The following is a 9,924-nucleotide window of genomic DNA, read 5'->3' on the forward strand; positions in this document are numbered from 1 at the left end:
TAGGTGGCTTCACAAACCCCCCCAAAATCCCTAAAAATGGCCAGTTACAAAAACTGGACTGAAAATGAATGAAAAAGCAGCCAATGTCCAAAGAAAACCTTTGAAACCCCTTCAAAAGCCGGGAGAACTGTTGCTCCAAACCACCAACACGTTACAAGAAAGGAAACAAAGAAATAAAAGATGGCTCGAGTCTTTTGCAGAGTGCTGTGCATCTGAAAAATGATCAAGCAATTATACAGTCGGATGTTTACTTGAAATCTCTCAGGTCCATCTTCACTACACGTAACACAAAAATTCACCTGGAACCAAGGATGACCAGACAAGACAAGCTTACTGTGACATCAAAAATACATTTGTTTTTACTCCAAGTCTAAATTAACAAAATACAAAATTTCACACAAATCCCTAAATATAATCATATATATATTGATGACATTTTATGCCCAAAGGGTCAATAATCTACATGGTTCACTCCGAGAGCATTTTATTGTCCATTTTTAACTCAAAGTGTAACAGAAGCAAAAAGACAAACTTTGGTGCTTTTTTTTTAAGGCAACAACCTCCAAATCATTTTGGACCTTAAATGCCAAAGGGAATGTAACAGAGCTTACAGACAGACAACTCGAGTGTGAAAGAGAATTCCAAGTGGAGTAACATCAAACAACGTTCAGCAATCAACTGTAAAAACTGTTGGTGTGGCAGTAAACAACCTTTCACTATTTTCCCAAAGCTCTGACAATCATCACATTATTCACAGTAATCCCAGTCAACGCCACACTGGCCTGGGAAGGAAGCTATTTACCTTTAGTATATGAAATGTATGTGAGTGTGAAAGAAGGTGACAAAGCGCGAGAAGTCACTCATCTACACGGTTAGGCTCTAATGCGTCACAAATCTACACCTCAACTTGCCGATTCAAAACTGCAAAGGCAAATTTCTAAAAATAAAATCACCACTGAGACAGTGTCTTTTAAATGAGTCTCGCTCAGAGGGGGATAAAACTGCGGCTGTACATCAGCTGATTGGTCAGAATCGGAGATGTGGTTGGATGTTTGTGCCAAACGTTCCAGTTCTGGTATATTCAAAGCCAAAAGCAATAAACACAGACAAGCTAGCTTGCAGTTTTCTGCTGATATGTTATAGGACTGTTATGCAAAAACTCAACTTTTTCCCTTCTTTTTAAAAACTGCAGCCACCCTTTGATTTCTTTGACATGGTGCCATATTGGAGCCAGCTTTCAGCAGAAGTTCAGTACAAATGTAGCCAGCTATCAAAAAAAGGGTTTAGATGAGTCTATGGTTGTGAAGTCCATGAGAACCGGGTTGGTTGAGAGCACATCAACTGAACAATGGACGAGTCAGCCTCGAGATTACAGCCCAAATGTACGGTGACACAAAAATGGAACATTGGTATTGCAGATTGCCTCTTTACACCCCTAATAATTATGAATCAGGACAAACTCACAGGTAAACTTCAACTTGTCAGATCCATCTACTAGGCAGTAATTATACCTGTTGGGGTGAAGCAGTGGTCTGGCTGACATTTTGATTTCTAGAGTGCGACTGAATGCAAGACTTTTTTTAAAAAAAACCCACACTTACCTCAAAATAAAAAACTACACAATCTAAAACATTTTAAGCACACAGTATATTCAGTGACTAAGCTAAACATGTGCTATCAGCAGTTTGACACAAAAAAGAAAGAAAAGAATGTTTTTTGTGAAACTTTGAAACAGGGATGAAGATTTTTAATCTATATTTTCCAGACCGAGGCCAGCAGCCAACCACCAGCAGCTAAATGACTGAACAGTTTGATGTCCTGAGTGAAACCATTTGTGTGTCCATTATGCTGCGTGAACTAGATAGCGTCTCACCTCTAGCCGTGCAGTGTTTTGTGGATTATTACAATAGTTCAAGTGCGTTTACTCCCAGGCAGCCGTGCCGGCAGTGAAACCAACTCTGAATTTATTCTCCGGTTTCAATAAAGGCGCAGAGATGAGGAAGGATAATGCTGATGTCACTCTTAAGTGTCGGGACCGGTTATCTACAGTCCCTCCCCACACACACCCACGCCTTTCCACATAAAAAATAATCAAGAACGTATTGAAGCAATTTCATTTGGCCTCTTGTGTCTCGAGTATTTTCGAGCACAACACGGCCCGGAGCTTGACGTGATCCGAGAGAACACGGAATTGCCTGAATAAGCACAAAATCCTTAAAAAAGGTGCTGCCGGGGGGAGGGGGGTGCTGGGGTTGGTTGTGAGAAAATATGCCTCTTTCATTCCCACATCTTTGTTGGTGAAGCGACTCCTATCTGCAGACTGATGGGAGTCAATTGCCGATGTCAAACGTGATAACTGACAGTTTGCTATAGACACACTCACACACTCACACACACACACACACACACACACACACACACACACACACACACACACACACACACCTAGGCCAATCCAGGCTATAAAAAAAACAGAAAGAACGAAATGAAGCCATTTGAAAAACCAATGGAAAGATCATCCCAATACAGCCTTGTGATCACATCCACTCCTGGGTGCCGCTGTGTATTTTCCCCTGTGAGGTTTTGGCCTTGCACCGTGTTAAAGATACCTATCAACAAGCACACCTTTAAAAATCTGTTTACCGGGATGCAGGGCCACAGAGGGGGGAATGTGAGTCACAAACTCAGTCTCGTGTGTGTTCATGTCAATATCCGACTGTCTGATAGTTTTGGCAATCACCTCTTGAATGGGATTGGGAGTGTGGGGCAAACACTAAAAGCTGTGGCATGCAGATGGTAAAAAAAAGGCAACCAGGCTTGCTGTGGCTAATCAACATGAGTACACAGTCAGTCTGAGCCTGTGTGCTCGCTGGGCACAGAGCAGACAGTGATGAAACAATGTGCTGGAAACACCTGCACTATTTCCTGGACTTCTGCTGTCTGCAGTCTTCTGGTTTGAACACTGTCGCAGCAGGACAAGTTTTATAACTGTTTCATTTCGCCTGCAAAACGTTGCTACCACAGTGGCAGATTACAGACTGGATTCAATTTAGTTGTAATTATTGTCTAAAACAATTATCAGTAGCACATTATTGAAAAGCAACAACCCTACAGCCACTGTTAGCCCAGTGCAATAAAGGAATCCAGGCACGTAGCAAGTTTTAAGTCAGAGTAGCTGCCATGACCACCCCGTCATTGTTTCAATGCATGAGGCGTGCCCAAAGACTTCGGGAGCAAAAAACCACACCAAGAATTTGGTAAAAGTTGGTCCCATCCCCTTCCAACTAGTCACCTTAAACTGCTATTCTGATCCCATGTTTGGAAGGCTCTTAAAAACTCAGGTTCACATAGATGGACTTCCTCAACTGGATCAAAATAGCGATCCACTAAACCCAATTTAATTTTGGAAGAGACAGAAATTGTAAATCTGGCATAAAAAGCAGATCAAAAGGACCAACTTCATTGACACAGTCAAAATATACACACTGTGAGCCGGCACACGCTCAGGTTCAAGTCGTTTGCACCACAGTTCCACCCTCAGATGCCTCAGGACCAGATTTGAGGTTGTAACTCAAAGAAAAGCGATGCATTACACACTCTCATTACTTTTCTTAAAAGTGATGAGTAAAGAGATTAACAGTAAGAAACGGGTGCAGGTAAAAACAGACGCTACAATGCTGCGAGCGTTCAGGCTCTGGCTGCTGTGCTGGGGTCAGCATACACTCAGCTTTAACATCACTTTAAGTTTCTGGCTGGTTTTGCATTAGCATGCCGTCTGTGCTGATGCTTGCCGATGCAGTGTGCAGTTAAATGAATAGCCTTTGTACTATAATTACATTACTTTAATGTAATTACTTTGTACAGTAATGCATTACATTAGGCATTACTGGAAAATGTAATGTATTAACAGTAATGCATTACTTTGGACAGCTTAGCAGACCTCAGTGTTCAGTACCTGAACCTGCAATGAACTCATGGTACACCACCCCATAGATGTGAACAAAAAAGAGCCGTTTTTTGGTTCTTGTAATGACCTGACAGCTTTTTGTCCTTTAGCTCTTTCGTGAAATTTTAAATGCCAATGTGCAAGTGTGCACAAAAGCATGCACAATAGTGGCGATCGCGCGACATCTCACACTATCCCAGCGAACAACAGTTTCTGGTAGGATGGAAGTTTTTCAAAAAATGTTAACAGTGCAAAACAAACTTTTATGGCATTCACAAACACGCTAATAAAAATAGGCTAACTGAAGATTCACCAGTGGGCAAACATGCTTATTTCACAGTAGTCTTGAGGGAGTTTTCACTAAACAAGACAGAAAAAAAGGCCTCTACAAAAAATAAGGCCTAATTAAATCTAATCCTGCACTATAAACCTGCCAAAAATGACTGATTACTTACTTTTTCTTTGCTTTAATGCTATCTTTCTTGTATAGATGAATTAGGCCTGGCTTTATATGAAGATCTCAGCTGTCCTTAATATTAATGAACACACGTGGAGGGGTTGCAGCCATGTTAGGTGTGTAGAATCTAGGTGGTTAGCAACTGTTGGAAGATTTGATGCCAACAGTTTTTATGGAATTTATCATCAAGAGGATGAAAACAATTCGACAGATTGGCAAAGTGATTGGCCTTACTCCTCGTCGTTTAGAGATTCACATGACAACACATCCACCTCATATCTAGTCAGAACTGCAAAGATTTACATCCTAAATCAACCTAAACTTGGCCTGACCTGAGACTTGAGTTCAGCTTTTAGCCATCACAGCTGCGTAACACTCCAGAATATTTTCCATTTCACCAAAAGTGTTTTCATAAAGCCAAACTTGCTTACAGAACTGACAAAGGAGTGTGTGCACTCAGACATCTTGTTTTTATCTGCTTCAAGTAGTGTTGAGTTAAAGTGCAGCATATTTAAATAGATAATAAACTTGGCATTCATAATGAAGTCAAGGCTTTGATATCATGAGGGCAGTGGGGCGTATGCTGGGGAACAATGAAATTCAGTGAAAGGAAGCTGGTTAGAAGAAAACGCAGACATAGAGAAAAATGAAACCGAGAGAGAAATTTGTCTGACTCGAAAGCTCATTAGTAACAAGGCTAGATGTGGTCTGAACACTGGTACCACAAATCTGTGAAATCTGGGCATTTTTCCCATCAATAGTTCCAAAACAACAGGCCTTGCGCTAACCAAAGGGTCTGCCTCTATTCAGCTCCCTAAGATCCTCCAAACCAAACAGTTTGGGTGACAGCTGGACTTCCACTCTTTATGGTGAAGGGAAGCTCAGTTTGGACTGTGCTTGAAATCTGCAACTGTGGGCCAATATACACAAGATTACAGCCCACCAGGGGATGAAGATATTGTAAAAAAACCTTCTTCTGGTCTGATAGGGAGAGATCAGCAGACTGTAGGTAGCTTCCAAACCCAAGTGAATCATAAAGTTGTACATTTATGCTAAATTGCAGTATTGCAACTTGAGGCTCTGTGAAAGGTCATGAAAATAGGGGTCTTATTGTGGGAGCAAACGGAGGGCAGCGAGGCTGAAATGGGAGCGAGGAACGAATGGTCTTACACTAATGCTTTCTCCAGCTGCTCCACCTTTGGTTTATTGTTCCACTGTGCCTATCAGAGAAGGTGCGGGAGGCCATTTGAACCGAGCCTAGACTTGGGGCCGGGGCAGCACACCTTGGCCTTCACACGCTCCATTAAACAGGGAGCAGGGGGAAAAAGTACAAAGTATCTGCAGCTCTTGGCTGAGAGCCACTGCTGCTGACACAATTACTAGTTCCCCGTCCCTTGTCTGTGCTAAAATGGCTGCCTGTAGCCATGACTGGAGATGCAAACAATAGAAAAGCTGCAGACTAGCGAGAAAAGCTTTCAAACACCCCAATGTTTTCTCCATTTTATTTGTTGCGTTCAAGTGTATAAACTTGGATTTGCAGACACTATGCCTAGTCCAGTCCTATTTTATAAAGATCCAGGTACTAGTCTAAAGCTTGATACAATAACAAATCTGAAACACTCTTTGGTGCTAATAAAACTATTTGTAAAGGTGAAAAAGGTATGAAGAAAAACAACCAACAAGCTGCTCTTGAATCATACTGTCTCAAACTCGCTAGCATTTTTCCCCAAAGGCAGAAAACAGCTGGTCTGTGATTCATCCCCAACGCTCACTAATGTTCTCCCTTTCTTCCTCTCAAACACACAGCCTCACAGTGCCCACTTTCTTTAGCCAGTGGACAGTTTGCCAAGTAAAGCTGGAAGCGAAATTCAAGTCTCATCGCAGAAAGTGTTTTGTTATGCAAGCCTACTTGATTGTAAAAATAATTGGAGCATCAAATGATTCGAGGCGTTACACTGGTGGTGTGTTGGCAACAATAACTAGGTTGCAGTTCGCTTTCCAGACTTCATTAAGCCGTGTTATAGGAGATAAGTAGGGAAAAAACGAAGAGAGAGGAAATCTTTATAAAGATTACAAATTCACATGTAAACAAATGATGCACCTTACACCCATTAAGGCGCCGACTCCTTTGGTCTGATTTAAGAGTGAGCAACACAGCAATTAAACCACCTTAGTAGTGAAATGGGTTTCCCTTTATTTTACAGAGGAAGCACATATGATGCTGCTGATGTCACATTTATGACATGTCGTTAGAGCCTGATCGATTCATCGGCAGGGCCAATTTATCAGTCAGTGCTAACTATCTGTGGATAAACTGATATCAGCATTTATAATGGCAGAGAAGAACGAGCGAGAGAAACACCCTGTAAATATGTCAGAGTGCTGATGTTGCATTGTTTGTTGACCTGAGGACTCTGCAATTTCCCTGTTGGCAACATGTGTTTGAAATACCACAAACAAAAAGACCAACCAATCCAATCAGCTGTTGTCTTTGTGGCATATATATGTGTGTGTATAATACTAATCTCAGCTGGCCTGGGAACGCCTTGGTGTTCCTCGGACAAGCTGGAGGAGGTGGCTGGGGAGAGGGAGGTCCCCTTTAGTCCACACTGATACGTTTTAGTTTGAAAACTGAGCTTTTTGAAAACACTCTCCAAAGTGGATGCATTTTAAAACGCCGTTTGCGCATCGCAGTGTGGACAGCGAAAACGGAGGCTTTGGAAAACGATGACACATTTTAGTCATATGATGCACTCATGTGATCAATTCAACTAAGATGGCGGACGGCACTGTACAGCAGTTGTTTTGTTTGCTCTCAATTTTGACAGCCCTATTAAAGATTGGTATCAGTTTGCACATGCTCCAGATAGCTCCAGATAAAACTCGGCACTCTTCCGTGACGTTTTAAAGAGCCGCAAAGTAAACAAACGGCAGACGGAAATGACGCAGGTCGAATCGTCTCACGTTTCACACATGTGCAGTACAGGAACGTAGCATTTTTCAAAACGAATGAAAACGACAGTGCGGACCTGGAGCGTTTTTAGACGAAAACGCCATTTTCAAATTTATCCGGATTAGTGCAGACGTAGACTTAGGCTGCTGCCCCGCGACTCGGCTTGCATAAGCGGAAGAAGATGGATGGATGGATATAATAATAATTATTATTCTTTATTAATTGAAACTGAGATAAATTGTTATTTGTGATTTTGATTTTTAGATCATATCTACTTCAGTTACATATTCCTAATATGTACAATACTATTATTTCTTACATGAATCACAAGTGAGGAAAAAATATCTGCCAATATATCAGATTTTTAATTCACGAAAAATGGGTATTGACCTTGAAAATCACATATCCGTCAGCTTTAGATATCATCCTGTCCGTCCTCATCCTTTGTTTTTATTGCTTCTAAATAAATTAGTTTTCATAAATTTTTATGTTTTTAAATACAACCGTCCTAAAGAGCAGCTGTAATTATTCACTTTTAATAAATCACCATCATTAAATCTACTCGGTTCAATCTCGTTGAGCCAAAATATTACGCAATTTGCAACTGTGAAACAAAAATTATTCAAATGCTTTAATTATAAAAACCGCCGTATTAAACAAATCGGAAACACAAGCCAAAGTTATCGGCGTTAAGCTTCTCTGTAACTAAGAAGCTTTGTATTCTGACCTAAAGGTGCAAACGGCAGAAAGAACGATAGACAAAGAAAAAGCAGATCCTGCATCACCTGAGGGAAACATAAAAAGGTTAATTCTGGCAAGCCTATTTCCCATCCTAGAATAGCGCAGGGTGCATAAATGATTATCTACTGCCAGGAAAAAATGTGTCTGATTGGATTAATTCAAACGAGGGTCATATCAGAACAAGAAACAATGCATTTTTCCCCTCACTCTCCTACTGTGTGTTTTTATTTTAATTGAGATGGCCCTAATGGGGGGGAAAAAAGAAAAAGGCAGACAGCGGGAGAGATCATGAAGCAGGACAGCCTCAAGTCAGCTCCAACAGAGGGGCCCTGCTGACCTAGATCCAGGCTGAGCGGGGATGATATTAGCAAAGCAATTAAGGGAGATGACAGCCGTCAGGCAGGGTCAGACTGACAGGGATAGCAGTCTGTCTCCCTCCCTCTTGAGCATGTTCTTTCATTTTCTCTCTCCCTCCTGTAATGGCTATTGATTTTTCACAACTAAACAAGAGGCCCTCTCCACCCAGAAGTGCCTGATTTGGTAAAAAAAAAAAAAGAAAAAAGAAAAAAAAAAGAAGTTTTAAAAGGAAAAGTGAGTGGAAAAAAGAAGAAAGTGTGGATGGCATGGGTGTAATGTAAGGGGAAGGGACTGAGGCTCACAGGTTGGTGACCCTGTCAGTTCTTTGCTGGGATGTGTAGAAATCACTCGGGGCATGTCTAAAACTTAATTCCCAAGAGATGATAAGAAAGTGGATCTTAAACTTTAAAAAGTTGTTCTGCATTTTTGCCATGGGGATAAAAAAAAAATTATATAATATCTGGGGTAAAATACAGCAAATTCAACTTTTTTGTGGTGTGAAGCAGATGGAGGATGGAAATTCAACTGTAGAAAAAAAACAGCAAATGAAGAACCCGTGCATTCATAAATGTTTGATCTGCTGGTTTATTTCATCACTTCTTTAATCATATTTTTGTATATAATTTTGCTGCACTACAGACTCTGAGCACACACAGTGCATTGCTCAAAAATGCTTAGAAATTCAATATTGCAATGACCAAGTAGTCCATACTGCAATATAACATTTTTTATCCTTTCTTGAAACTAACTAAAATGTTAGCCTACTAGCACTTTGAGAAGAGTTGTTGTCGAGCAAAGTTCATTTTCATATTGAGCTGTATTTACACATTGGAGAAAACTTAACCCGGGGGAGCAGCATCCTTCCTCATAGAAAGATTAAATATGTTAAAATCCATTTAACTGAGCGGACATGATAGATTACTTTAAAAGAAGCCTGGATCGTTGTTCCAGGAACCATGAAATTTGGTAGAAAATGTCTTTGTTTCTGCATCAGTCTACTGTACAATCAACTCCTCTGCTTAATACATTTATACACCATAATTCATGAGTGAATTTGAAAAATAAACAGCAATTAGCACGGGCTCTTCCTGTCTCCTATTCCTCTATCAGCAGGCTTATTAGAGCACTGTTGTGAGACCCATCTCTTGGTTTGATAGACTAACTCCACCATTTCACCATGGTCTAGCGAGGGTACTCCTTAATCGGCTCTGTAGACCTCGATGAGCTGGTGGAGCGCTCTGTACAGAAGCTGGTTGAGAACTGGTTAATGTGGTCGCTCACTGAGGCAGCAAACTTCAAACGGTCGAGTCTTTCCCAGTGATGACAAACTCATCGTAGACATTTAACCTTTGCTCAATAATTTATTGTCTCAAATTATTTTTATTGGTATGTTTTATTCAAGTAAATGAAAAATAAAACATTCAAGTAAACATTAATTCACCTGAACAGATAACCAGCTGAGATTCAGCT

General features: G+C 40.8%; 1 protein-coding gene across 4 annotated transcripts in view; it reads right to left on the bottom strand.

Moving 5' to 3' along the window:
• The window catches only part of LOC116332312 (kelch-like protein 29), a 255,737-nt gene that overhangs the window by 218,397 nt on the left and 27,416 nt on the right, over positions 1-9,924 (bottom strand). The gene's annotated exons all lie outside the window — the stretch shown is intronic.

This window comes from Oreochromis aureus, linkage group 15 (assembly GCF_013358895.1).
Source record: "Oreochromis aureus strain Israel breed Guangdong linkage group 15, ZZ_aureus, whole genome shotgun sequence".
NCBI lineage: Eukaryota > Metazoa > Chordata > Actinopteri > Cichliformes > Cichlidae > Oreochromis > Oreochromis aureus.